The following is a 27,730-nucleotide window of genomic DNA, read 5'->3' as shown; positions in this document are numbered from 1 at the left end:
TCTCTTCTTTTATTGTATTGTTAACAACATAAAATTATCCAAACCTACATAAAATATTACTCTTACGATCAGATAAACATATTTACTGATATTATGGTTTTATACAAGACAGTTTAATTAAGTTAGAAGGGAAGTTAGAATTAGCAACCAAAATGGCTCTGACTTGTGCTCCTCAAAAGCCTCTCTTTTCTCTGTTCACACTGGTAATGACTCACAATCACCTTGTTTTCTTTTGGCATAAGTAAAATTAAACTGAACATAGTCTTATTATGACGACTTTTCAATTACTAAGTTGCTCTCCACATTATCATATTCTGTTTCTCAAGATTATCCTATACTAGTGCCCACGTTTCCTTATGCGAAGTACAGTCAAGCATAAAGGACTGAAGAGTAAGCAGGTCTACACAAAGGTAAAAAGTCATGAAGTGTTTCAATTTAGCCTGGATCCAGATATCCCAGATGTATTTGCATGTCTTGGAATGCTCTGACTGCCAAACATCTTTCAACACAAGTGCCCGTATAGTCAAACTTGAATACTGTCTGCGTCAAGACTTAAATGGCTCATAAGGAACTTTAAGGTCGATTTTCTTTATCTAGGTTTGCCTGCTGTGCTGTGCTAGCATTGTGACTAACTCCCTTTGATCACTACCAGGCATAGAATAATGTATATCTTCCTGTTCTGTGGCAAATCTGTGTTAAAATTAGGAGCTAGGTCCAATCCATCTTAGATTTGTATTTTAAGGAAATTTATGCTGCTGTTAATTCCAAGTAACCTTCAACATAAACAAATCAATGTTAACAGACTATTGGAGGTGGTGGGAAGTTACAGGCTTCTTAGGGAACGCCTTACAGTAATATAGCTGCTGCAGATGATGCAAAGCTGCCAGGATGGCCTTCTGCTAGTTGTTCTTAGCAGCACACCTCCTTTTCTCCAGCTCTTATTAATCTCGGTTGGTCCTATCAGTCTCTGGCTATCATCTTTATACAGCAACGCAATTAACATCCAATAGAGATGAATGGGATTTTTCTGTTCAAACTGATGGAAAATAACAGTGAATTAGTCAATAAGGTAGGCTCAGTTACATATTATTCCTTCATCTTACCTCTGCCACCTAACTACAACACTGCAGGCCATGCTGAGGGAAATTCCCTGGGCTCTTATGTTGAAATGTTTCACTTCTACTGTTTTCACAATCTTCTGTGAAGAAAGGAGTGGAATTTTAGCTTCCACCATCCTAAGTTACAGTCCTCACAACTGGGCTTGCACAAATATTTAATTCTAACGCAGAAAAGCTTCAAAGGGAGAAACTGAATCATCCTTCCCATTTCTATTCCTTCCAAGATTAGCCAGCTCAGAGGGTAACAGGCTCCCATGACAATGAAGACATGAGAGCAAGGACTCTAAGTCACCCAGACCACCCAAGGCAGGTTAGCTATTCTCCGACAACTTCCCTCACCAGCTTCATGGATTGGAAATATCTTCTAAAATACAAATTTTTGTGGTAAAACAAAAGTTCCAGCCCTGGGGCTATATGGAGTCACACCAAAAGCTCATCTGGCTCCCAGGCCTTCAAATCTAGGCAAATACAAAATTAGCTTAAAATTGTATTTTGTTTCCTGCATTGTGACTGCTATTAATTTGGCTGTGTCTTTTCGTACACCTGCAGAAGAAACAATGCAGGGAAGAGCTGAAAGTTTACACATGACTTAATTCTAGTTTGCCCAGCCCTCCTCTATGTGATCTCAGAATTTCAAGCATGGCTCTCACTGTACCTGTGGGCACAGGAACATTTGTAGGGCAATATGGTCATGCATTGATGTTACTCAAGGTCCTACTGCCCTGCTCACTGGTGCCATGAAAAGAAGTCTAAAGAACTTCCTCTCACGCCTACATCCTGCAATATTTATTACATCATTCAGGTGGTGGGTTTTAGTTTAGCCTTGCTTTTTGAGGTAGACAAGCTGGGAGACAGGGCAAACAAGGACTGTGCTTTTGAACACGAGTCCTGCAGGTCTGAAGGACTTCTGTGGGGAAATCTGGGCAGGAAGTAACATATTTGGAAAACGGTTTGCTATTCAGCTGTTCTCCAGGTGGACCCTGAAGAAATTTCCTTTTAGAAGTGAAAGAAAAATATACGATAGGATCTACACCCACTATTGGAGAGCCTGATTATAAAAACAACATCCCAAATCAGTTTTCATTTAAAACAGATGGTGTTTAAAAAGGGAATGCAGAGGAAGTGCTTAAGATGGGATACACATTGTACAAAACAGGTGAGTCAGGAGAAACATTGCAGCCTTATTTTGCTGGAAAAACAAGGGTCATCATATCATTAACATAAAAAAAAAAGGGGCTCCATTTCCAGCCCTTGTGCACGTGTCAGACATGGCACTGTTTTATTTAGGAGACACGAAAGACAGAACTTGCAATGCAAAATACGAATGAAGCTTGCCAGCAAGGAACTGCAGGGCAGAAGAAAATATGTATCATGTCTGCTGAGTCGGAATCAGCTCAGTACTACTAGTCACTGAATTCTACAAGAACTGCGGTTATAAATGACGAAAAGATGGGGAATGCTTACCTCCTGCAATGCTGCCTGAAGTGGGGAGGATGACGAAGTCTAGCTTTCTCAATCTCTGACACATCACAACTTCATCACTTCAGAGGACCATTTGAACAAATCGCTGCCAGCTTCTTTTAGATCATCTAACATCATTAGCATCCTGTGTGTCAAAGCACTCTCTCATATATTCTTTTTCTGAAGCAAGTGATAACTTTGTGTTCGGTGCAGAACTGGGAGTTAAGTGATCAATCTCCTATTCCCAGTAATATGGTTGAATTCCCATCTGACTTTGGCTTGGGATATGGTGTCATGAGACAGTTTCCTTGTATTTAAAAGAATCCTAAGCTTCCCTACATTCCATAGGACTTTTAAGTTTATTTAATTATGACGAAAGGAATGATTTCTTTCTGTTGCAAAACATAAAAATATCTGAAACTTCTTTATATTTAAGTCACAGCCACAAACATGATATGTTGCTTAATAGCAACAGAGAACTGGAAGGTGTTTCAACAAGAGTTATTAATGGTCCTTTAAAAAGGATACCTCAGCTTTGTAATTTTCCTTTTACTGCAGATGCCCCTTCAAGTAATGAGAGCTTGTGCATTGATATAATCCAGCTTTGTACCAGACAACTCAAACCATTCATCATAAACTTTCATCCTTAAAAATCCAGGTGATAAGATTATCTTTCAAGACCTGAGTAATCATTTTGGACTCCTTTTTCTTTTAGCCTCCTACTCTACCAGAGATATTTTTTAATGTTTTCAAGTTTTTCCTCTGTATTTACAGACACATAACATTTCATTTGAAAATATATTTTTTTTTAGTTCTAGTGTTACATCTTTAGATTGTATCTGTTGCTTCACCTGTCCTGGATAATATCACAAGATTAACACAGTATTAGCTCTAAGACCTGCATGACCTTAAGAATTAAAAGTTTCAGCCAGAGAACAGCCACATGATAAACATACATGTGAAATCTGCCCTTACATAAATGTTTATTTTGGACTACATATTGATATGTAGGTGAGAAAGTGTCAGATAACATACTATTGATATTTAACATGTTAAGTTTTGTTCTTAGAATGTGGGATATACAAACAATTTTTAAAATTCAAAGGCTTTGAGTTTCCTAATCCCGTTTCTGCATGCCTTGGCAGTAATTCTCAGCTTAGTCAATCCAGAGTCCTGACCCATCTGCTTGCTTTTCCGGGTACTGGGATGGCTCTTTCTTGCACCTGCAGGACATGGTCCATAAAGACCTGAATGCTTGCCTCGCAGAATCGCAGAATCACAGAATCATAGGGGTTGGAAGGGACCTCCAGAGATCATCGAGTCCAACCCCCCTGCCAAAGCAGGTTCCCTACACCAGGTCACACGAGTAGGTGTCCAGTCAGGTCCTGAATATCCCCAGAGAAGGGGACTCCACAGCCTTCCTGGGCAGCCTGTGCCAGTGCTCTGTCACCCTCACCGTAAAGAAGTTCTTGTGTACATTTGTGTAGAACTTCCTATGCTCCAGCTTCTGGCTGCTTCCCCTTGTCCTGTCTCCACACGCTGCTGGAAATAGTCCGGCCTCGCCACTCTGCCCCCTACACCTTAGATATTTATAGACCTGGATCAGGTCCCCTCTCAGTCTTCTCTCAAGGCTGAACAGACCCAGTTCACTCAGCCTTTCCTCATAGCAGAGATGCTCCAGGCCCTTCACCATTTTTGTAGCCCTCCACTGGACTCTTTCCAAGAGATCCCTGTCTTTTTTGTACTGGGGAGCCCAGAACTGGACGCAGTACTCCAGATGAGGGCTTACCAGGGCAGACTAAAAGGGGAGGAACACCTCCCTCGACCTGCTGGACACGCTCTTTTTAATGTGCCCCAGAATGCCATCAGACTTTTTGGCCACAAGGTCACACTGCTGGCTCATGGCCAACCTGTCATCCACCTCATTTCCTTTGCCTTTCAGAGCTGCCTCTGGATGATCCTAGTACCTGCTCCCCAGGCAGCCCTCAAGCTGCTCTCCTGATGCCTATATCTGGGCTCTGCTATTCTTTCCCCTCTGCTCCCTTCCTCTCTCCTCTTTGGATCATCACTACAGCCAAGGCTGACATGGATCACTATCTTGCTCACCAGTGTCACCTTGGCAGAGACAGCAGATCTCTCAGCACAACACTCTAGTTGGCCCAGCCAGGCCCTGTCACACTGTTCCTTATGCTCTCCAGAAATCCCCAGGACTGCTTGTCCTGCCATGTTTCCTTCCAGCAGGTGTCAGGGAGGTTCATGGCCCCAGGAGCACCAGGCTCTGCCATCCTCTGACTTGCTCAATGAGTTTAAGGGAGTCTGAAAAAAAAAAAAAAAGCTCCAAATGAAGCTCTGGCATACTGCGAGATTTCTTTCAACACATCCTTCTCCAAAACAGCAATGCCCAATTCGCATCCACCTCTGTCATTACAGGTAGGGTTCAGAGAGTGAGGAAGCCCAGACCTGCAGGGCCAGCAGAGATACAAGAGGCATGCCCAGGGAATACTGGGACTGTGGCAAGCTCTGTTTCTCCATGCTTCTTCCTCCAAGCTCCTGTGAGCATGGTTGTTCACCTCTAGCCACTCTAGGTAGCATTTAAGACGAATTTCTTGTGGAACAAATATACAGTGATTCTCTAAATGATTTAAGGTTTCTCCCTCCCTCCTTCCATCTCTTCTTTTTGTCTCCCTTTCATTTTATTTTCCTTGTATACTAAGAATACTGTACAAAGAAATCTTAAGTCTTCCTTCATGCTGTGTAGTGTTTGATATTTCTATCAGAGAGTATCTCTAAATTTAGCAACAGAAACTCATAGTTTAACCTTATAGGAGAGCTTTTAAAGTAAACTTAGAACAAAGATAAACCTAAATTGATGAACGCTCAAGTCTTACGTATAACTCATGTCACAGTTCTCAAATAGTCTTCCTTAAAGACTACTAAGTCTTCAGGCATTAAAAAAAAGTACAAACCATAGTTCATTTCTGTGGTAGGGCCAGCTCAGAAAGAAAGCAAGCTTTCCAAAAGTCAGCTACTTCCATATTATGGGAGAAAAAATTCAAAGAATTGGGTTTTGCTCATACATTCAGTGGGCAAAAAGTAATACTCAGAGAAGAGCCAATATGACCATATATTTCACCACTATTTTCCCCAGTAATTTAAATTCCTTCCTCCCTGATTTGAAAGCTGTAAGAAAATGTTTTGACTCAAAATATTTTTTGAAATCTGTGCCTTATCTCGTGCAGCAAAATTGAATATTATTTCAAAAATTTTCTCTCAACTTCGGCTATTTTGAAAGCCATCTCTTTCTACTGTTCACTCCAGCACATTTCTAACAGAGAAATGAGTTATGCAGTAGATACACAAGCTCTACAGCTTTTAAACTTATCAGTGTAATGCTATGAATGCCAAGTGAGAAGTTGAGCAATCATTAAAGGAGAATCAGATTATTGCTTTCGGTCAAAGTTCCTAGGAGAGAAGTGAAATTATGACAGATGGTTAATTTCTATCATGACAAAGAACTAACAAAAGTCTCAAACACCACACAGTGTCATAATAGTTACTATCATTGTGCATGTGGTGAAGAAAATGAAACTGAGATAGCGATATTTTCAGGTGACAGTAAAGAATAAAGAAGGACGTCAGAAAATTTAGGATGACATCAGTAAAGAGACAACACGTTGATAAATATAATTTTGTACTGACTGGTAGATAAAGTTTAGAACATTCACATCTTTCTTGGTTGTGTAAAGGCAAGATACAGCAGAGCTATTGTTCAATCACTATATCAGGCCTGTGTTCGTCCCCTCTGCTCTTTCTTCCCTCTTTCCTTCAGAAACTTCTGCCTGAGCTGATCGCAGGCAACATCAGAGCTTTCTCCACTGAAGCTCAAGCTGAAAACCTGCTGGGAAGAAAGGCTCCACTTTGCTTCTTTGCAAGGAATAATGTGGTATTTCTACAGATGTACCCCTGCCTACAGCTCTGTAAATTACTGCAGGAAGAGGAGCTGGCTACCAGTTGGCCTTTGAGGACAACACAGCAACATTCTGTGCCAGATGCTAAGCTATTGGCAGGACACCCCGTGTAAAAGGCAGTGGGCAAATGGTGCCAGAGAGATACAGCTGCCCATAAACCAGAGATGCAACCTCACCTGGTCATCCCGTCTCCAAAAGTGTTACACAATGGAAGGGCTCAAAACTCTCAAAAGGAGTGAATAGTTAGAGACTCTTTAAGTCTGTTAGTGGGACATGATGGTAAGCAATTTAAAGCAGTCTTATAGAATGCAGATAAGGAGTTTGCATTTTCTCAGGTTTCTTTTACCGTGAAAGAAATGGGAAATGTCTGTTAAGTCATTCTTCTGTTATAGTTGGCAAGGAACTGCATTAAATTCAATCTTTGACTTCCTTGCCTTTAGTCAAATGAAATTGCCTTTCCTTAGGACTGAGGTGCCTAGAATTTTGTAGAAAAGTTCTACTAGGGCAAATAAGAATACAATGGAATAGTGCCTACATATTCTATAGGCATTATCTAGAAAAGGAAATCGTACTGATGTGTTGGAGAATTTCTGTGCTCAAGAGCCAGGGAACTTCATATCCAAGAAATATGCTTGTTTTGCTTCCAATCAGTGTCATTTCAGAGGAATCACACTGCTACCAAAGCTGATATACTGAGCTCTCAGCACTCCTTACACCACACTCCATTTCATGATGAAGACATTAAGCCACTCTTTGATACAATGCAGACATCCATCTCATTCTCTTTTAGACTTCTCATTGAAGAAAGTGAAGATAAAAGAGAGCACTGCTTCAACCTGCTGTGCTATCCTCATTCAGTGAACAGTAGAGTAGAGCAAGAAAGTTCATGCTTCCTTAGCATCTAAGAAAGTGGTTTATGGCTTTCACAATAATTCTGTAATATTAACGAAGTTTGAATAAACTTCCCTAATGAAAAGTAAACTCAAATATATTGTCAGTAGGTGGCAAATTACTGATAGTACCTTCATTGTAGAATTATTTGAATTGGAAAGCACCCTTAAAGGTCATCTAATTCAACTCCCCTGCAATGAACAGGGGCATCTACAACTAGATCATGTTGCTCAGAAGCCTACCCAGACTGAACTCGAATATCTCCAGGGATGCTGCATCCACCATCTCTGGGCAACCTGTACAAGGGCCTCATCATCCTCACTGTAAAAAATTTCTTCCTTAATCTTCTCTAAGTTTGAGACCATTTCCCCTTATCATCATAACAGCCCATGTTAATGAGTCAGTAAACTTCTTTCCTGTAGTCCTCCTTTAGGTACTGAAAGGCTGCTACCAGGTCACCCCAGAGCCTTCTCTTCTCCAATCTGAACAGCCCCAGCTCTCTCAGTCTGTCCTCATAGAAAGGACACTCTGTGTACTCTGTGTGTCCTCTATGTTTCACTCTGAGTCAGACATAGAAGTGTTCCACTCTGCAGATCACTTTTGTGGCTGTACTCCTACATGTCCATGTCTCTCCTGTACTGAGGACTCTGTATCTGGATGCAGTAGTCCAAGTGAGGTCTCACCAGCACAGAGCAGAGAGGCAGGATCACATCCCATGATCTGCTGGCCACGCATCTTTTGATGCTGTCCAGGGTATGGTTGGCCTGCTAGGCTATGAGGGCACACTGATGGCTTATGTCCAGCCTGCCATTCACTAGCATCCCAGGTCCTTTTTGTAAGGGCTATTATCCAATAACTTGGTGAGAAAAAAAATGGAGTATGTTGTTGTGAAGACTGACACAAGTGATACCATATACAAAATTGATCCTGTCAGTTTTAGTAAAACAAGTTATCTAATGAGTAATTTCAACCTCAACTTTCTCAATCAAGAAAAATTGTAGATAAGTGCTTGATAGAATTTTCTGAGTTCACAATATAAATGGTTAAGTACACATTCGTCCCCATGAACTTTAACCTCTAAGACTCTAACCCCTTTCACTTCTAAAAGATTTCACTGGGAAGTCTTCAACAATTTGCCAGAGTTAGTATTTCCAGTATAAGACCTGACCAAATATACATCAGAATTTTTGAAAAGCACCCAGTGACATACAAAGACATAGTTGTACTTTGCTCAGCCTTGAAAGTCCTGAGTACTGTGTAAGTAAATCTAATCATCATCCACTCTTCTGACCTCAGATTTGGAGATAAAGTTCATATGGATATTTAGTCTGGCATTATGAAAGTTGTAAAAAAAAGACCTGTTGATTTCATAGCTAAAAATCAAACAACCTTACTAAAAAACAGAAGCCAAAATTGTTGTGGCAAGCTTGAAAACAAACAAACAAACAAAAAAAACCACACCCACAACATACATATTTATGTGAATAACAGAACACTAACATTAAAAACCCTTTACTGGGTTACTTAATGCAGTGTACTTTAATAGCGAAACTTTGACACTAGCTAGCAGCATTAATACATGGCATCAGGAAGAAAAGTGCTCCTAACCAAAGTTTGTGTGCTAAATTTGACAGAAAACCTAAAATTCATGAGCACTGGGAAAAGCTGCTGTTGATGGAAAAAAAAATAGTTGAGGAATCCTGGAAGTAGAGGCTAATGGAAAAAAGGCCCATCTTATGCTGATGTTAACAGCATGGTCAAGAGGAATCTTGATCCTATTCAGAAATGCTGGGATGGAGAGATTGGATAGAGAGTGTTCATTATCATACAAAGGCTTCCATGGTTCAGTGCCCAGAGGTGAAGCTCACAGAGATGAAATTCACAGCACAAATCAGAGGCAAGTTTCAAAGTGAGTTCAATTGTTCATGTTATTGACACAGAAATGTTGTATTTTAATTTCAGAATGTTGTGTTTTTACAGTATGTTACAGCCTACACAAATTAGCATTCTTGAAGCATACTTGAAATTTCTTGATGACACTGCAAGGCCTCTGTTAAACAGATACTAAAGAAAAAAGTAAACAAAGTTGGAGTTTGCCCAGATTTTACTGTAACTGATTTTTGTTCATTCCATTTTCAAAGCTCAGGACTAGAAGTTCTGGTCCTGCAGTCACCAGCAGAGATGAATACATTTGTAATCCATACAGGCTTGTTTGATTTCCTAACCACCCCTCACATTCCTCACTCTAAAACCACATATGGCAAATGAAAAAAAAATGTTAGATACTAAGTTAAGCAGCTGTACAGACTCTTCAGAGGAGAGATAACATTCCTAACTTCATTTTCTTCTTATCAGACCATCAGCAGTTCTAGCAAAGTGCCTAGTACAGTGGCATCCCCACTATGCAGGGAAGTGGTATAACTTTACACACCCATGACTCAAAAGTGGTGGTGCTAGGCACACTTCATGAGACTCTAATTACTTTCAGTCAGAAATGTCATGGAGCTGAAGTAATGCTAGAACTGGGAAAACATGCAGAAGAATACATTTTCCAGGTGCTGTTGTTTAATCCTGGCAGCAGCTCAGCACCATACAGCCATTCATTCACTCTTCCCTGGTGAGAAGGGGGAAAGAGCCCTACTGCTGCGCCTTACCGTGACCCATCGAGGAAACCCACATGTTGAGGGTCCATGTGGCATCTCCTACCTTGCATTCAGTTAAAGCGTGTTATCAACACCATTCTTACGAAGTGGAAAATTCACCATCCTTTACAGGAAGCAAATGGGTTTAGAAAAGCAAAGGAAATTAAGGCCAAGCTATAGGTATAGAAGAGCACAATTTTTAAGTTCTTCAGTTCTAAAAATAAGCGGCTAAACAATGTGACCATAACATGAATCATCTAAATGCTCTTCTAACCACACTTTCCACAGTTACTTATGACAAATTCAGTAAGTTCAACAAAGACAAAAACAGAGCAAACAGATGGTGCTACGTTTCAACTCTGGGCACTACCAAACTCACCTTCCAATCAAAGTGGACCTGTTTTGTTCTCCCTTAAAAATCAGCACTGATAAGGAAATACTGTATCTACAGGTGTAATTGTTCTCCCTTTACTTACAAGCTATACCTCTCACAAGACACAACCATCAAAATGGGAAGGCTAGTCACCTTGTAATTAAATTGGATGTTGCATACTACTTGCAAACATGAGTAGTACAGAGGAAAATCCTTCAAGGCTGATGATTTCCAGGTGGGAGACTACAGTATTTGCCAGTTGTTTATGTGCAAATTTTAGAAATGATTAGATTAGAAAAGTAATATTTAGCAGGACTTAGTTCTATGACCTGTATACAAAATAAGAAATATTCTTTTGTTGATTTAAAAATTAATTGCAGGAGATAGAAAAGTACCAGTGTAAAAACACTCAGATCTCATACAGTCAAAAACGTGTTGAGAAAGGAATATACAAACTGTGAACTACTAGACATGCCTTGTTTTCTAGTCACATGTTCCCAGACCTCTTCTACTACCATTTTGCGGTAGCATGTTTTCATCCAGCAGTAAGTTAAACCACAGTAGAATAAAAATGATATTTTCTCTTTTTTCAGCCAGATTTTTTTTGATTGATTTGACACCAAGAAATCACCTGAGTGCTATTGTTGCAAATGAGGACTGTAGTAGTGTTGGTTTAGATGAATTTAGGCTAACTTCAAAAAACACACCCTGTGGCTGATGTCCCAGCCACAGACAACAATATTTCCACTGTATGCAAACTTAGCTGCCAATCTCCATTTGATTCCACAGTTGCACCAGCATTGATTTTCATCTGATGGAAAAACTAACCTACTGTAAGAGTTCTTGAAGGGGAATAATGAACATGTTGCATACTGCTTTCTTTGCGAAGTTCACTGTGGCACACTAAGACATGTTGGAAAGCAATGAGAAGTACAATACTGAGCAGCACCTAGTTCAGTACGTTATGATCCTGAAGGGATCTGCCCAGCAATGCTATTCAAAGAAAGTATTTAACTTTAGAGGGAACTATCACAGACTCCCATTGGAGGCTTTCCTTCCATAATAAAACAATCAGGAGCTTCATAGCTATAAGCAGTGTAGTCCCTAAGTTCCCACAAAGAAAGTATTTCAGAGCATTTGCTGGTCTGCTATAGAAAAACAAAGCACGAAACCAGTGATAAATGGCACTGTTTTACACTACATGTGTACTTATTGTATGATAGCACGATGTTCAAAGAGCAAACACCTCTGGCAGAGTGCCCTAAGAAAACATAGCGTTAGTAGCAGAGTCATGGCAGACTTACACAAAGCAGAGCTCTAAATGCAGCATGCATGATCTTCTTGGAAAGGTTACTGTGAAGGGCCACAAGAAGTATAAAACAAAGCATTACCTTATAAAGCAAGTTGTTCAGCACAATAAAGGAACTGAAAGATGTTACAAGCTCTAGTGGGTGATGATAGAGCAGATGAAGTACCTTCCAGATAAACATAGAGAAATTCATATTCACAACTGTATAGGATCTGAACTCAAAATTCCTACTGTTTCTATTTCAGTAACAAGATCAGGCATTACAGCTTTCTGAAAATCTTGTCTGGTGATCAGCAACAAACACAGTTACACAGGAAAGTGTCCAAATAGGTTTTAAATATTTCTAGAGACAGAGACTCCTCAAGCTCTCTGGGCAACCTGTTCCTATAGCCTATCACCCTTATCATAAAGAAGTTTCCACATGTTTGTATGGAATTTCTTATGTACCCCTTTGTGCCCATTATCCCCTTTTCTCTTGCTGGGTACCACTGACCCAGGCCCCACCCAGTTGATTCCCACCCATTAGATATTTAAAAGTATTGGTGAGATCCCCTCTTAGTCTTCTCTTCTCCAGACTGAACAGCCCAGGTCAGTCATTCAGCCTTTCCTCATAAAGGAGATGCTCCATGCCCCTCATCATCTTTGTAGCCCTCCACTGGACTCTCTGTACAAGCTCCCTACCATTCTTGAACTGAGGAGCCCAGAACAGGACACAGTACTCTAGATGTGGCCTCACCAGGACACAGTAGAAAGGAAAAAATAACCTCCTTTGACCTGTTGGCCAAACTCTTTTTAATACACTGCAGGATACCATTGATTTCTTGGCCACAAGGACACTTCTGGCTCATGGCCAACCTGTTGTCCACCAGGACACCCAGGTCCTTTTCTACAGAGCTCCTCTCCAGCAGCTCAGCCCCTAACCTGTACTGATGTATGCAGTTATTTCTCCCCAGGTGTAGCACTCTGTATTTGCCCTTGTTGAACCTCATCAGGTTCCTCTCTCCCCAACTATACAGTCAGTTCAGGTCTTGTTGAATGGTAGCACAGCCTTCCAGTGCGTCAGCCACTTCTCCCAGCTTTGTATCATCAGCAAACTTGCTGAGGGTAGACTCTATCCTTTCATCAATGTCACTGATGCAGATAATGAAAAAGACTGGAACCAGTACCAACCCCTGTGGAAGTCTGATAGTTAGGCATCTTCAACCAGACTCTCCTTCTGATCACAACTCTCTGAGCTCTGCCAGTCAGACAGTTGTCAACCCACCTACTGATCACTTGTCCCCACATACAAGCTTAGAAAGCATAGTATAGACATTTCCATACCAGTATGTTATCTAAAATTGTAAACAGATTCAGGAAGATCCAGACAAATTTATAATCACAATTTTAGCATAGAACAGACGTGTTTACTTCAGGGTAGCATCACTTATGCCTTAGTATAATTTTACCCAGGCATCCACTGCTATTTTTTGTCACAGCCAAAAAGTTAGATGGACCTTTAGCATGAATCAGCATACGTGCTTATATTCTTAAGCAGATCCTGAATCAGATAGAAGAGTCTGACTCCATGTGGTCAATCTAATTTCATCTGTGATTAAAGAATTACTTTTTTTGCAACAATTATCATTATGCAACAGTTAAATAATGAATGTAATTTGAATTTTAGAGCATTAGACACAGTTTCAAGCCCCAGGCAAACATGACCACAATAAAGAATGTTGTCTGAATGATTTTGTAATTTTAAGAATATCCTTTATAACCACAGGATAAATTTGATTCAGTGCAGGTTATTAAATTAAGTCTCCAGACAAGAGAGGTTAATCACAACAGTATATTTTCTCCTTCAAGAATGGAAAGCATACAATAAAGTATACTCAGGGCAAACCCTATTCAGGCCAAAAGTCCTTTATAATTTCTCTTCAGCAGTGGCAATCAACAGATGCCAGTGAAGAGTGAGAACAGGCAAGCATAAAGGATTGTTACTTCAAATATTCCAAGCTTGCACAGGTCAGGGTCTGGGATTTGAGGTGATTCGTCCGATTATCAGCCCTGAATAATTTTTTCTTTAGAACACAGTCCCTTTTAACTCGCATTGATTTTAATATTCACAGTATCTTTTGTATGGCTTCATCCTTACAAACTGAACATCATGTCCTCAGTAAATCATCTTACTTGACTGCTCATTCTCTCTTGTTTCCCTTCCCAGTTATTTCAGCAGCACAATTTTGAGCATGAACACCACTAAATTTCTGTGACCTCTCCCCATTGCTGCAACTGGCCTTTTATTTCTGTCATTTACTTCCTGTCATATAGTCATCCTTGACCCCAAAGCTGTTTGGACTCCCAAGAATCTTCAAGGGAAACAAACCTGGCTGTATCAACCAGACACATCGTCTCTTCACACATAGATTCCCAAATATTCACATGCTTAATGTTTTCTTGGTAAGAAAAAAAAAAAAAATAGGGGTACAAATATCATGCTACTGTCCATCACTGGTAATCTGTTAATATTTGTATTGGCAACATCCATAAGCCCATATCTACCACAAAATCAGATACACTCTCTGAGAAATATCCTCCCTATCTAAAGGAATCTAACACAAATCTACAATTTAGAATATAGGTGAAGCTTGTGTAAATAAGTCATCTAGCTTCACAGGAATGGTCTCATCATCTCAGTGTTCTTTTAACGCTATGAGCACCATTTGGTCCCACAGCCTCTGTGGTATGTTTCCCACTCTTATTTCTAAATAAGAAATATTTAGCATTCATTCGAATTTTTTTGCTCATTGTTTCTTGAAATCTATGTTGACAAGCACAATTGCATTTAGGATAATAAATTCTCTCAGTTTAATTACATTTCTCTTTTCCTCATTCGGATACAATTATTGAAATGAGAAGACATTTCATCGCAATCTCCCGATTGTGCTGATTAATTATACTTGCTTCTTATTTACCCTTATTCAACAAGGTGATACGCACAACTGCCTGGCTTCCAGTATGCTGTCCTTCAGTAACCAACCTGTGCCTTCCTTTATGTTTAACCAAGTTATCATGCATTTCCCATTTCTGAAGTTCTGCACTAAATGAGTGGTGATGGTGCAGGGGGAGGGTGGACTTTCTACATCTATAAGGACGATGAATTTATATTTAGGTTGCCATTAAGGATCAACATTGTCTGTGTCTACACAGGAATGAATTAAGAATTACAGGTTAGGACTCACTGGGTTTTAAAGGAGTAATTTCTAAAGGTATCTCAAGACCACTTAAAAATGGGTGATGTGATTAAGATCTACTCAAGGACTTTGGCCTGATGAAAGTCAGAGGTACTGAAAATTTATAGAAGAAGTGATTTCCACAGTGGACTAATATTAGAACTATTGTAAGCCTTCAAGCTAAAGAATAGTTTATGTAATTAAGAACAATATCCTTTTGCCATTTACATTATGGTGTCATTTTCAAACTACACAAACAATTCTATTAATATTGTACATGTTATTTGAAGCACGTCAACCACAATTTTAATTAGTAAAAATAAAGGGAGCCACTAAAAATATACAGTAATTTGTCAGAAAGCTGAGACATTAAGCATTCTTTACCTCTTATTTAAGCTGGGACTCTACTAAATCCCTACAAGCTGTCCAGATCTTGTGGTGTGTCTGCAAGACATGGTAGTTTGAAAAGATCAAAATAGCTTTTATAAGAACCATTTTTTAACAAGAGAGATTTATTTTTTTAAGACTTCTCTTTTTCAAAGTTGAACCCTGTGAGGAAAATGAAGGAATTCTAATTTATTTCACATAGAGAACATTGGTCTTGTGATTCAAATAGAGCTTTGTCTTTAGTACAAAAAATAAAAAAATAAAAAAAATTGAAAAATTCGGCTCAGATTTACGTGATGGTTGGAGAAATTATTAGTCTTCTAAAAACGCCTAGAACGTCTACATTAGGTTCTACTAACAGTTCTCAATATATTGAAAACCTCTGAAAGTCACTGACGTATAACTTGCATTAGGAAAACATGTAGAGTCATGGAAGGGGGAAAAAAATTATGTTATGTTCTATTTAGAAAATATGATCACGTATCCAAATTAGATTATCATGTTAAAATAGTAGATACAATAACATGTCTGGGATTGGTTGAAGACAGCTTGATTTTACAGATTTAGTAGTATTTATGTGCAGCATTCTTAATAGCATTTTCCAAATCTTATAAATGAAAATCCTAACAGTACCTATAAGCAGATCTGGAATTTTCATATCATCACACAGACCTCAGTGACTTTCACAGCCAAATGCTCTTCTCTATTCAGGCAGATCATCAGAGGAGACACACATGGCTGTTGCCAAAACATTTCACAAAGAGCAGCAGCATAATTCTGTTGCTAGTTCCTCACATTCCCTACTGCCTTATTTCTCCTGCACTACCTTGCAGCTACTCTTGCCTGCTTGCTCATATCCACATCTTCCCTTGTCCCTTCCTTTACTGTTCTTTCATCCCACTCTGATCCCTGTCACTCCCAATTCTTTCCTCTTTTTTTTTTTCCTTTCCCCTGTCTCCTCTATTTTTTATCTAATTTGCTTTATTTTTTATGGAAACAGATGTATTTTTCTCTGGTATCAGACATAGAAACAACAGCATTAATTAAGCTAACGCTTAAAGAACTTTTCTTATATTACTCAAAAGAAATTCAAATCTCAGTAGCACTTAGCAAAGATGAGCATTTGCTAAATAGGAGCTTATATAAAACCCTACTGAACTGTCAGTAGAACCCAACTAACCCTTTTCCAGTGCCAGAAAAGCCTATAATAAAGAAGACCCTCTTTATTTAGCCTGGGATCAAGTCACTAAAAATGAATTCAAGGAGCTGCATTGCCACCTCTATAAACCATCTTTCCCAGCTCCCTCCGTCACATCCAGTGACGTCTGTGTGATTCATTATTTTCCATGTAGAAAGTGGCAAATAGGTGTTTTGTTCTGAAAGGTAATTTCAAAAAGCATGGACAAACAGAGGAGTCTCCATTTCATTTTGTTGTATGTTGTTCTGCTCCCCTGAAAAGCCTTGCAAATCCAAAACTTATGAATGAAAGCTGAACACATGGGTACGAAAACCCTCAGTGGATTATTTTTGGTATGAATCAAGCCCTGCATCACACTGAACATTGTGGAGTCAAAATAATCATGGGCACTCATCACCACAGGAAGGAGGAATAATGCAGACTAACGCTGTCTTGGGAAAACATACTTTGAGAGCAAACACATGACCAATCACGTTATTGCCCTTTATTAATTTCTCTCATAACCTCTAGCAATCTGAATATTTCACATTCCTTCCTAGTGATGTCTGTATCCATATGCCCAACCTTGATTTTAACACCAAAACATTCCACTTGTGTAAGTAAAAACTCACTGTCAGCATTTCTCCTGCACTCATTTGAACTCGTTGCCCACTGGAACTCTAATCTTGGCTCCTTCCTACTGACCCAAAAAGCACAACCAAAAATGAGAAATGTCCCACAGCCACCTATAAAACCTTCTGTTTCCTGCTGAAAACTGCCCTGCTCACTCATTATTTCATTGCATTTTCTTCATTGATTCCAAAGAGCTTTCAAACACCCCATTTCTGTAATTTGGCCATTGGTTTAAAGCTGAAGGACAAACACAAGCAGATGTGAAAAGGCTTACTTCTGCATCTGTTGATGCTAAACAGTGCAGTCTGCCTAAAGTATCGTACATGGCATGGCCAGAATAATGAACATCAGCATCTCAGTTATACCAAATTTGTTCCCATCATTTGAATACATTTTCTGTCCGAGTTTTCACTGCAAAGTTAAAAATCTTTCTGTATTACACTGACAAACACAATTTAAATATTTTATTTGGGTCAGGATCTTAAAGTGTCAGCTTCTTCTGCTTGAAATGTATTCTTTGGACTCTGCCCAATGAATATTTAAATAAAGTGTTTTTACCAGCACTTAACCTGAATAACAACTGCAAGTTAAAAGAATTTGTCAGGAACAAAAATGCAGACTGTGCAAACAAATCCACCACTTTCACCCATATTTGCAAGACAAAAATAGCTACTCTGAAGACCACTGGAACTGTTCCATGAAAAAGAGGGTATTTTTACTGTTCTTACATTCACACTTAATCTCAGATGTTGAACTTTCCTGGGCAGACTTTACCTTTTAGAAGTTCCATAGATAAGAACATCAAAGCTAGCAAACTTGAACAGGAAAAGAGGCTTCACAGGCAGGGCTGAGGTACTCAGCAGCCAAATGAATTCAAGTGTGTAATATTCAAGTGTGCCCCAGATAGAAGTACTTGAAGTAGGATACAACTCCATTCTCCGGCTCTTATGGATATGACTACAGTTCTTATCTCACTGGTCATACATCAGAGACTATAGCTCTTTTGTCTTCCACATGACAGACATTAGAATTCAAAGAAGGTCATACAAGTAGCAAAGACAGCAAACAAAACAAAACTGCGTTTTTCCTCCAGGGAAATCTATTCATGACTCTAGTTCTGAGCTGAGTGACTGATGGAAAAAAAAAAGCAGGATCAATACTTACTACAGTCTTACCAGATATATGGGCACCTCTTATTCTGTGCAATTGTTTGGTCAATGCACAGTCCTAAGTAAATTTTTCAAAATGCAACTGCTAAATATTAAAGCTTTTTGCTATGTGTTCAAAGCTCTTCATGTAGATCTACAGACCATCTCATTATATCCCAAGTAATGATTGTCCTATATAAGCCACTAAAACATTCTCCTTAGGAGACTTCATGAAACTTCTCACGTGCTAATCTAAACCTGTTGCCAGCACAAGGCAGGATTCACAGAAGTGGTTAAAGAGACTTTTTGAAAGCCTCCAAATTTTTTCCACTGACATTGCAAAGTTCCCCTGAATATTAATATGCAGAAGCCATAGCAGATAACGTCTAGTCTTTATTCATTTAGCCTGGATCGCTTATATACATTTTAACTCCATTGTTTTGTTTTCAGAAGAGTATTTAAACAACCTCCTACCCTACACACTCAAAACATAACATCTTCTGTCCTAACTTAATGGCTGACTAACTTCTGCTGCTGTATCTGATCTCAGTTCTTGCCATTCTTCCTCTACTTCTTTCACGAAGATCAGTTCCACACACATTATCGTTCCTCACACCATCATCATCTTCATTATGCTTCTCTGTCTTTGGGCTACATTAGCATCGGGAAGGCCAAAGGTTATTTCTCATTAGAGAGGTATGGATATACCTCAGTTTTCAGCTCATTCTTTGTTCATTCTTTGCCCTTAGCAAAGAAATTATAAGTTTGTGTCTTTTATATGATTTTCATCAAATTAAACTCTGATGCATCTCGTGACATGATATGAAATCTATCGTAGGGCAATTTTTCTAATTCTCTAGTAAATTTGATATTGGAAAACTTCCCAATGAATCAGAAGCTTCAAGAAATTAACCAACCAGCAAACTTCACTTGGACTATTTTCCTATAAAAATGAATAGATTTCACTTTTTAAATCTAGATTACCTGCATGAGTGTAATCATCTTAATAAGAAAACTATATCTGGCAAAGCAGAACACACACTGCTGATGCTGCTTTATCTCAGTGAAATGACCATCAGAAAGGGTGCTGCTCTCTTTTTATTTGGTCTAACAACTGAAGGAAGCCAAAGACCAAGGCAGTATTTTTTTCCTTAAGGCAGCTCTTACACAGATTGTGATGGGAGTATTTTGTGAAAGACACTCTCACACCTTAGTTGGAATCAGGTCCAGTCAGGGAAGGAAGCTTTTGCTTCCTTTTGCTGCTGATTAAGAGTCTAGGGCTTAAAGGGCAATTCCAGACAAGAAAGGAGATCTTTATCGCTACTCTTGGAATAGTTCCCACTGTTGTACTCATTTTTTTTTTTCCTTTTAATCCCAATTTACAGCTGAAAAACATAGGTCAGTGAATTGTACTAGAATACCAGCTGTTACACAAAGATGCTAGATCATTCAACTTTGTTATTTTTATAGTACTTACAAAGGTTTCTAATAATATTACATGGTTTCAATCAGTAAATAGTGTTTAAGAACTATCACAGCTGTTTTCTGAGTAGCTAAAGTAGATCAGCCTGTAAGAAAGCATCAGAGAAAATGCCTCTTCTAAGAGTATAGTGTGGGCTGAAGCCATCTGTTGAGTATTATAAGTCACCTTTTCCTCCCTGCAACGTTCACAGAATCCAGTCCATATTGGAGAGATGATCTGCAATGCACAGGAGTAGAACTTAGGATCAACTCTCAGAATTCAGATGTAGTACATCTCTTTAAGCAATCAAAAAAGTCACATGGACAAGGTTTCATTTCCCAGGCAAGCTGCAGGATAGCAGAAACAACTAAAGATACTAAAAAACTTTCTATGAAGCATGCAAACACAGCATCTTATGTTCCATTCACATATGCGCAGTTTCTACAACAAGGAAATAATAGCAATATAATATACTTCTGTATTTCCTCCAATAAACAATTCTAGCATTATTCTGATGCTACTATTCAACATACCCTTTCCACAGGTTTATGTGATAATTCTCAAGTAAACAGTCAATTTCTGGGAAGGATCTCTCTTTGCTTCAAATGCAAGCAGAAGTAAAGTAGATCAAGGAGTCAATGGGAACTAATATTATCCAGTGTTTCATCCGTAGTCTTGACTTTAAGTTAGTGTGGGATTTTTCATTTTAACATCCCTTTTAAAAGTGTATATGATGAGTTTATCAGGGTTCTATAAAATTGGCCAGAGTCACAGAGCTCAAGAACTCTGAGAAAAAAACAAAGGGAGCTGTTGTATAATGAAGGGGAGAATAAAGGGTGATCAAATAACAATTTATGATATGTGAAGGTAAGGTACAAAGATAACTAAGTCAGAATTCTCTGGATAACACTCATAACAAGGGGCAAAGGACATGCGGTTTGATTTGGAAAGTTCAGCTTGAAAATTAGGAAGAACTTCTTCACTAGAGAATAGTGCAGTGCTGAAAGCAGCTAGGCAGACAGTGGTTGGACTCTCCTACCCTGGACGCTTACAACGCTGAATTAAGCAAGGCCATAGCTCCACTCTTGGTGATAATCAGTGATAGCTGGTGATGGATGTAGTGATTCAGTGAAAGTGATAGCTCTTGTTTTAAATAGAGTGCTGGAGTAAATTACCTCCAGATGCCCATTCCAGCCAATACTTCTCTGATTGTGTGAGAATTTCTGCAATGAGAACTGACAAATGATGCAGCTGAGTCTTCCTGAGCTCCCACAGCCCAGACCTACTCTGTTACTTTAATTATTGCTGAAGAAAAAAAAAAAAAGTATTTGAACACTGTTGGTGGAAAGGTTCACACAAGTTCACTCAAGGGTGGCAGTGTTCTAGTCTCATTCCAACTCAATCCATAAGAAATAGATAGCATGGTTTCTGCAGCTTTAAAGCCCTCCCACAACCAACTTAATATAAATCATATTTGATATTTCTTAATTGGCCTGTATTTTACTTTATAAGTTTTAGAAGAAGATATTTTCCCGAGTAACTTTTGCTCTAGCTTGTGCAGATTGAGAATGACTGCCATACCACGATACAGGAATATGAGGTTCTCTTTACAGCCCTCTATTTGGCAGAGGCTCATGGAACTGAGCTTCTGAAACGCAGAGACCCAGCTCACAAAGAAGAATAAGACTTACATAATACTCTTATAGAAAGACAGCTTCAGGGAAGGGAACTGAAGAAGGTGAAGTGGAAAAAAACTTACACTGTATTTGCCATTTTATAGCTATACAGTGATTATCAGCCCGACCAAGCCCCGCACTATGACATTTGTCATCCCTATTGATTTGCCTTGGCTACCTCTGAAGGTTACATCTCAATAAAGATTTTGGCCATAAATGGTCTTGCTGCTCCATGACAGACAGCAACACAGTTTATGCCAAAGATATGATAGTACAGGACCTGTTCTTCCTTGAAAAATTCTCAGTCCACAGAAACACAGGAACAAAGCATTCCTCAAAGAATGAAGATATCTCAACGCATCAAGGAAGAAACAACACAGTAACAATTACAGTTCATGTTCAGCCTTCCACCATTGCTAATTAAGTAAAAAAAAATAAAAAATAAAAAGCTGCCAAAGCTGGAAATTGCATAATCCTTACATTTTTAGAGTATATTTCTGCCTATCCAAACCTGTCTGTACATAATTGCCATCAGGTCCCAATTTTACCTATACCTTTTTGCTAACTTCAGCTACCAAATCAAAGCACTGAGAATTAAGACCCTGCTACCTTGCGATCTCTTAAAAGCACTGACCAGTTTCACAGAAACACAAATGTAGATAGTTAGCAAAACCAAAACTCATCTTGATACTGAAGTAGTTACCTTTGATTCCATAATGCTAAACTATTTAGTTCTCAATTTGCAGCTTGTAGGCTGCACTGTGCAAATAAGTATTTGTCCAGCCTGTCAAAACTTGGGCTACTGCAATTACTTTCCTTTATTCTCCATAGCTGTTCACAAGTCATTCTTCTATCAATAGATTTGGGTTTAAAGGGGGCTCCATGTAGCTGAAGATCTGGGGCAAGGACAGTTCTTATCTCTGCTGGCTGTCAATTACCAAGGCTTCACCAGGCTTCCAAAAATGCCTTTCTAGGCAGTAAAAAAAGAAAAATTTCTCTCAGATATCCTAAGATCTAGATAAGTATTTTGGTGATTACTCCTTCACCAGCTCCTACTGTATGTTAAAAACAAATAAAATGACACAGCAGAAGATGTTTGCAGTTGATGGTTTTAGCTTTGAATTATAACAGGGACTCCTAGTTCTGTTTTTTTGTTTTGTTTTGCTTTTTTTTTTTTTTTTTTTTTTAAATCAGGAGTGACTAGTAGGGAGTGAAAGGGCAGTTAAAAGCACAAGAGCCTAGACTTAATGTTTCAGCAGGTAAAATATTAACTGTTAAACTGGGGACAGGACAGGTGACAGACTCTAGAATTTAAACAAGGCTTATAGCAGCCAGCCTATCAGAAATTATAACGAGAGCTAGCTAGCAGCCATGTAATTTTTCTCACTACATGCCCAGTTTTCTAAAATCCTGTATATCCCCATCCAACACCTCTCCAAGCTCTCTTTGTGGCTTTTTTGTTTGTTTACTTTTTTGAGGAGTGGTGATAGGAACCAACAACAAACTCAGGATGTTAAATAATCCACTCTTTCTATACACTTAAAATGGGATTGAAAATTCTCCTACGCAGTTGTAGAATGCAATTATCTAGCTGCATTTCCAGATAATTAGGCAGCACTGAGACCAAACATGATAGGAAGTATTTTACTCATATGCTATCAGACACAGTCAAAAGAGAGATGGGTGTTCTTTGCCACAGTACCTAAGACAAGGTATATACTAAAAGATAGTCCCTTTATTATGGAAAAATCATTTCAAATGCAACATCGTTACCTTGTGATGATTTCTGTCTGGTTTTGTGTTAAAATATAATTATCCTCAGAAGATAGTAACAACTCCAACACCTTCATCCAAATCTTTTTAGCAGTGAAATAATAATGAACAAGAAATTGTAAATTCGACTAATGTAATTTTTGGTCTTCATCTTGAGATATGATTTACGTGGTTGTGTAACAGCTTTGTTTTTCAGTGGTACGAGTTCAGCACTTCATTTTACTGTGTTAATTTTACATCTTTTTAAAGCCCTTGTACAGAAAGAATGCCAGATCAGAAACAAGACTGCAACAAAAAATACTTAAAACATAAAGTCCAGATTGAGTCATAGACAAGAAAAAGGTACCTGACCAGTTTGTGGCAGCAGAAGATATTTCATTTAAAAGGTATGAAAGTTTAATTTTTCAGATTCTCTCACCATTATTTCTTTTCTTTTATTAATTCCAGTAGGTCTTCAACACCACAGAAGACATCAGGAGAAAGGAAATAAGTGGAAAGAGAGGAAGTCTTAATATTCATAACATGCAAAGAGCTTATACAAAGGAGACTAACAATCTGTATGTTTGATCTCTAACCACTTTTAAATTTATTCCCAAAAATGAAATTTCCATAAAAGATCTTGTTTTGTTTCAGAATCAAAACTTGAATTTACACGCAGTTCAAGAATGCTTGTATACGCACTTAGTTTAGGACTACAACATCAATGAAGGGCCTGTTAATTTAAAAGAGATAAGGACAAGACTGTACAAAAATCCAGGATGGCCTGAGTAAGAAACTATATAGTGCTGGGGGAAGGAGGGGAGTGAAAATCTTGCTTGCTTAAGTCATGCTTATAGCAGTAACCACACTTTGCAGAGGGAATATTATTACTTGCAGGGTTAAAGGTACAGTGCAAGATTCAAACAAGTAAATGATGAATTCGTAGATTCTCTGCAACTCCAGTAAAGCAAAAATGTTGTCCAAAGGGAATATCAAGTGACTGCTGGAAGTCTGGAAGGTGTTTTCCAGGGCTGTTTATATTGGACTGCACAGTGATGAAAGCTATTTTTGCGTTAGGATTGTGTCAAAGCCATTAGGGGAATTTATCATGCTAAATCCAGTATTAGAAAATTTGCATAGCATGGGGAAAAAAAAAACAACTGGGGGAGGGCTGCAGAGTCTTTTGTCCTGGCAATTCTGCTACTACATGAATTAATACATAAATTAACATCTCACAAAATGAAGGAAAATAGCTTTTGTGAGAAGAAAAACATCTCAGTCTCAAAGCATGTACAATTCACCTCTCTGGATGCATAGTTCTGAGGTAACGCACAAATTCATGAAAATCCAGACATCTTTATTCATTAAGAATTTAAAAATATAAACGTGAATAGTACGATGGTCTTAGCTCTCCTTAGCAAGACAAGAAACTTCTCTTAGCTGTGTTGCTTGTTTCTCAATAGTTCTGCTCAAGAAGAAAACAAAAACAAATATCAGCCCTTGGCTTGTTCTTTCTTAAGAACCAGTGGTATGAGAACCAGCACTAATGAAGTTTAATTTCTTACAGGTGTGCTCCTTGTGCTCCTAGCTCTGAGTTTTTCTTTTGAATTAGGTTTCTAATCTTCTACAATGAAACAAAAAATATAAAGAAAGTATCCAAGAAGAATCTCCTGAGTCATTTTTCTGATTGTTGTTATAATCTTGGTCATCTCTAGTAAGTTTGGTTGAAGCCTGACAAAGAATGAAAAGAGAACAGGGACACAGTTGGCTGGGAACAGTGTAATTATCTATGGCTTATTCTTTCAGGGAACTAGACAAAGCACACTTTTAGCAGACAATACATTGAAGTACAGTTTGTCACTATGGAGTGAAAAAGTCATGGTAGACCTGAACTGGTAGAATGACAGAAGGAACTGCATGACTCCATGTGATCTGTGATGTCAGCAGTCATTTGATTTAATCTACCTGCCTTTATCTAACATTAGTAACTAAAGGAAAACTCCCAAAGACTGGCTTAATGAAAGCCCCTACTTCATCAGGCCTTTGTTTTATTTTCATAAAACAATCAAAACCTAGAATTATCTAATTAATAGATAATATAGGTAGCTAAAACCTACTTGGCCTTGCCAAAATAGATTTACCATGTATTTACTTTTAAAAGAAGACTAAACAATCAGTCACAGCCAATGTGCTGTAACAACATTCCAAACCAGGAAAATATTTTCCAGTGATACAACTTTGCTGTAATGAACGTTTTATGCTTTCTCTCCTACTGGATAGAGCAGATAGAAATGTATTTCATCTTACAGTTGAAAGTACTCTAATTTAGTGGTCAAAGAAATGCAGAAGAGCAGAGCATAACATATCATATAACCAAGAGAAGAAAATACTTATCCTTAGCTTAAAAACCAAGATACTAAATAAAGTAAACTGATACAGCTTAGAATATTTTTTTTTGTCTAAATTTTTCTTCCAAGATAAATTTCAAGCTGAAAATCCCAACGACCATCAGTTATGCAAAATGCTACCTGGAAAGACCAAGACTCCCTGTGCCATATTTCTACTGAACTGATTTAGTCACTCCGTACTGTTGATGTGCCCCAAGTTCTGAGAAGGAACACTTTTCTCCCCATCACTTCAAGTAAAGCAGAAGACTTCTAACATTCAATAATAATACTGTAAAAGTTAGTACTTCTGAGGCCTTGATGCAATCTCAAAGAAAGTTCTCCACAATATGACACCAATAGAGTCCCACTCTACAGAAAATTAGTTCCCTTCCAAAGTGAGCATTATAAGCTAAGATACAAGCCACAATCTTTTCTGGAAGAATAGTGCAACAAAGCCAAAAGAAGGTTGTACAATCAATGAATGTACAGATGCTATAATTATGAAATATACCAGAGAGTTTGGCAAAGCAGTTATTATATCAAAACAGAATAGACAGAATGCTTACCTGTATCTTGGGCTCCCTGTGAAACTCCAGAAGAAGGATCTCCAGAAAGAGATCCTTTCCCCCTGGCAGTCAGCTCTTAAATGGGTCTAGGAGAGGTGCAGCCAGGCTCCACCCCTTCCAGCAGCACAGCTGAATTGTCTTCACCTGTGCTCCCAGGGCTGACTCATTGCTCACCTCAGGTGATCAATCAGGCTGTGATTCAGCAGTTCCCATACAAAGGCCTATTAACACCTGTAAGGATACGGTTGTGTTCATGAATGAACATACAAGACAGCTCAAGAGAAAAGCAAGCACATCAAGGAAGTGAAGATATAATTATGTTATGGAAGGGAAAAATTTATTCTCAAATTCTTCATTTAAAATACTCACACTGAACAGCTGTACTGGAACTATAATAGTACTTAATGATCCAGTTCAAAACACAACATGGGCAGTAGTGACACTACCATCATCTTCAAGAGGGAAGGAAACTTGTTTAGATAATATAAGAACCAGTTTAAATTTTCTTCGTGGCTTAAGTCCCATCATCATTTTTCTGCCTAAAAACATTTCAAAGATTTTAGTCTTTTCTGATTCCCTTTTGGCAAACATCTCATCACATTCTATGCTTCTGGCTCCAACTAAAATTTACTTCTTAAACTTCCATAGAAAGACTGTTCTCCTCCTGAGCCAAAACCCACATATTACTGGAAGCCTTGCAAGAATCCCCAATCTTCCAAGAAATCTAGCTTAATTAGACTCGGATTAAAAAAACAGACCAAACTGATGATCTTCACTTCCATACTTTGTCCCTTTAGGTACATCCACAGCTAAACCAACCCTACAGTTCAAATTTATATTCTTCATTCTCTTTGTTATATAGAGATTAATTTTTTAAACACAGCTGTAGCCATGGCTGCAAAAATTTTGTGTTCCTCGCCCTATCATTAACCAAAATTTGCAGCTAAGAGCAGAGCTTATGTGTTTAGGCATGGCATTGGGCTAACCCTAACCCGGTTTCCAGATTTGGTTACATGTCTTAGAGAAGAGGAAGAAGAAACATGCAAATAAATTTAAGTGCTTGGAAGATCCTAAGTGGTCTTCTAAGCCTTAAGAGGTCCAATATGTTCAAAGAAACAGAAAGAATCTCAAAAATGCTCTCCATCACTTAGAAATTTTCTTTTGTGGCAGAAAACAGAATTAGATTAGCTTCTGACACCTTCGATATACTATAGTGAAATGGATAGCATAATAAATGAGAAGGCTCCAGGAAATCTTGAGTTTTGAACATCTGTATGCTACTACACAGTGAAGCATCAGGGTTCAGGTAGTGCTGGTTATCCGATAAGTCCCCTGCCATATGTTACAGATTTGCATAATGCCTGCCAAGGAAATAGAAAATGCAGTGAGAATACATAATTTCTTAGTCTAAAACTAGAGAAGACAATTTTCTTTCTTTTTTTTTTTTTTTTTTTTTTGCCTTTGTTTGCATTCTTGCTGTTTATCTACCATTTTATCTACTTAGTGTTATTTTCTTTAACATCTTTTTCACTTTCTTCTATGAAGAAGCTTTTTGTTGTTTTTGG

At 38.5% G+C, this 27,730-nt stretch overlaps 1 long non-coding RNA gene across 1 annotated transcript; it reads right to left on the bottom strand.

Annotated features, from left to right (window-relative positions):
- LOC128091052 (uncharacterized) lies at window positions 1-26,202 on the bottom strand. The gene is made up of 3 exons (XR_008211206.1): window positions 26,166-26,202; window positions 2,583-2,724; window positions 1-1,036 (listed from the first exon to the last, which is right to left on the bottom strand). It is a non-coding gene; the product is annotated as an uncharacterized LOC128091052 (long non-coding RNA).
- Window positions 26,203-27,730: the final 1,528 nt, after the last annotated feature.

This window comes from Tympanuchus pallidicinctus, unplaced genomic scaffold, assembly GCF_026119805.1.
Source record: "Tympanuchus pallidicinctus isolate F22 unplaced genomic scaffold, pur_lepc_1.0 scaffold5, whole genome shotgun sequence".
Taxonomy (NCBI): Eukaryota; Metazoa; Chordata; class Aves; order Galliformes; family Phasianidae; genus Tympanuchus; species Tympanuchus pallidicinctus.
The sequence above is the reverse complement of the archived record's forward strand: the minus strand, read 5'-3'. Positions and strand labels throughout refer to the sequence as shown.